Below are 1,742 nucleotides of genomic sequence, written 5' to 3'. Positions count from 1 at the left end.
TAGTTTTTTCCAATTCTGTGAAGAAAGTCATTGGTAGCTTGATGGGGATGGCATTGAATCTTTAAATTATCTTGGGCAGTATGGCCATTTTCATTATATTGATCCTTCCTATCCATGAGCATGGAATGTTCTTCCATTTGTGTCCTTTTTTATTTCGTTGAGCAGTGGTTTGTAGTTCCCCTTGAAGAGGTCCTTCACATCCCTTGTAAGTTGGATTCCTAAGTATTTTATTTTCTTTGAAACAGTTATGAATGGGAGTTCACTCATGATTTGGCTCTCTGTCTGTTATTGGTGTATAGGAATGCTTACGATTTTTGCACATTGGTTTTGTATCCTGAGACTTTGCTGAAGTTGCTTATCAGCTTAAGGAGATTTTTGGCTGAGATGATGGGGTTTTCTAAATATACAATCATGTCATCTGCAATTAGGGACAATTTAGTTTCCTCTTTTCCTAATCGAATACCCTTTATTTCTTTCTCCTGCCTGATTGCCCTGGCCAGAACTTCCAACACTATGTTGAATAGGAGTGGTGAGAGAAGGCATCCCTGTCTTGTGCCAGTTTTCAAAGGGAATGCTTCCAGTTTTTGCCCATTCAGTATGATACTGGCTGTGGGCTTGTCATAAATAGCCCTTATTATTTTGAGATACATCCATCCCATCAATACCTAGTTTATTGAGAATTTTTAGCATGAATGTCTGTTGAATTTTGTCAAAGGCCTTTTCTGCATCTATTGAGATAATCATGTGGTTTTTGTCTTTGGTTCTGTTTATATGATGGATTACATTTATTGATTTGCATATGTTGAACCAGCTTTGCATCCCAGGGATGGAGCCCCCTTGATCATGGTGGATAAGCTTTCTGATGTGCTGCTGGATTCAGTTTGCCAGTATTTTATTGAGGATTTTTGCATTGATGTTCATCAGAGATATTGGTCTAAAATTCTCTTTTTTTGTTGTGTCTCAGCCAGGCTTTGGTATCAGGATGACGCTGGCCTCATAAAATAAGTTAGGGAGAATTCCCTCATTTTGTATTGATTGGAATAGTTTCAGAAGGAATGGTACCAACTTCTCTTTGTACCTCTGGTAGAATTCAGATGTGAATCCATCTGGTTCTGGACTTTATTTGGTTGGTAGGCTATTAATTATTGCCTCAATTTCAGAGCCTGTTATTGGTCTTTTCACGGATTCAGCTTCTTCCTGGTTTAGTCTTGGGAGAGTGTATGTGTCCAGGAATTTATCCATTTCTTCTAGATTTTCTAGTTTATTTGCATAGAGGTGTTTATAGTATCCTCTGATGGTAGTTTTTATTTCTGTGGGATTGGTGGTGATATCCCCTCTATCATTTTTTATTGCGTCTATTTGATTCTTCTCTTTTTTCTTCTTTATTAGTCTTGCTAGCAGTCTATCAATTTTGTTGATCTTTTCAAAAAGCCAGCTCCCGGATTCATGAATTCTTTTGAAGGGTTTTTTGTGTCTCTATCTCCTTCGATTCTGCTTTGATCTTAGTTATTTCTTGCTTTCTGCTAGCTTTGGAATGTGTTTGCTCTTGCTTCTCTAGTTCTTTTAATTGTGATATCGAGGTGTTGATTTTAGATCTTTCCTGCTTTCTCTTGTGGGCATTTAGTGCTATAAATTTCCCTCTACACACTGCTTTAAATGCATCCCAGAGATTCTGGTATGTTGTATCTTTCTTCTCATTTGTTTCAAAGAACATCTTTATTTCTGCCTTCATTTCATTATGT

This window comes from Colobus angolensis, unplaced genomic scaffold (genome assembly GCF_000951035.1).
Source record: "Colobus angolensis palliatus isolate OR3802 unplaced genomic scaffold, Cang.pa_1.0 Scaffold3, whole genome shotgun sequence".
Classification (NCBI taxonomy): Eukaryota; Metazoa; Chordata; class Mammalia; order Primates; family Cercopithecidae; genus Colobus; species Colobus angolensis.
Note: the sequence above shows the minus strand (reverse complement) of the source record.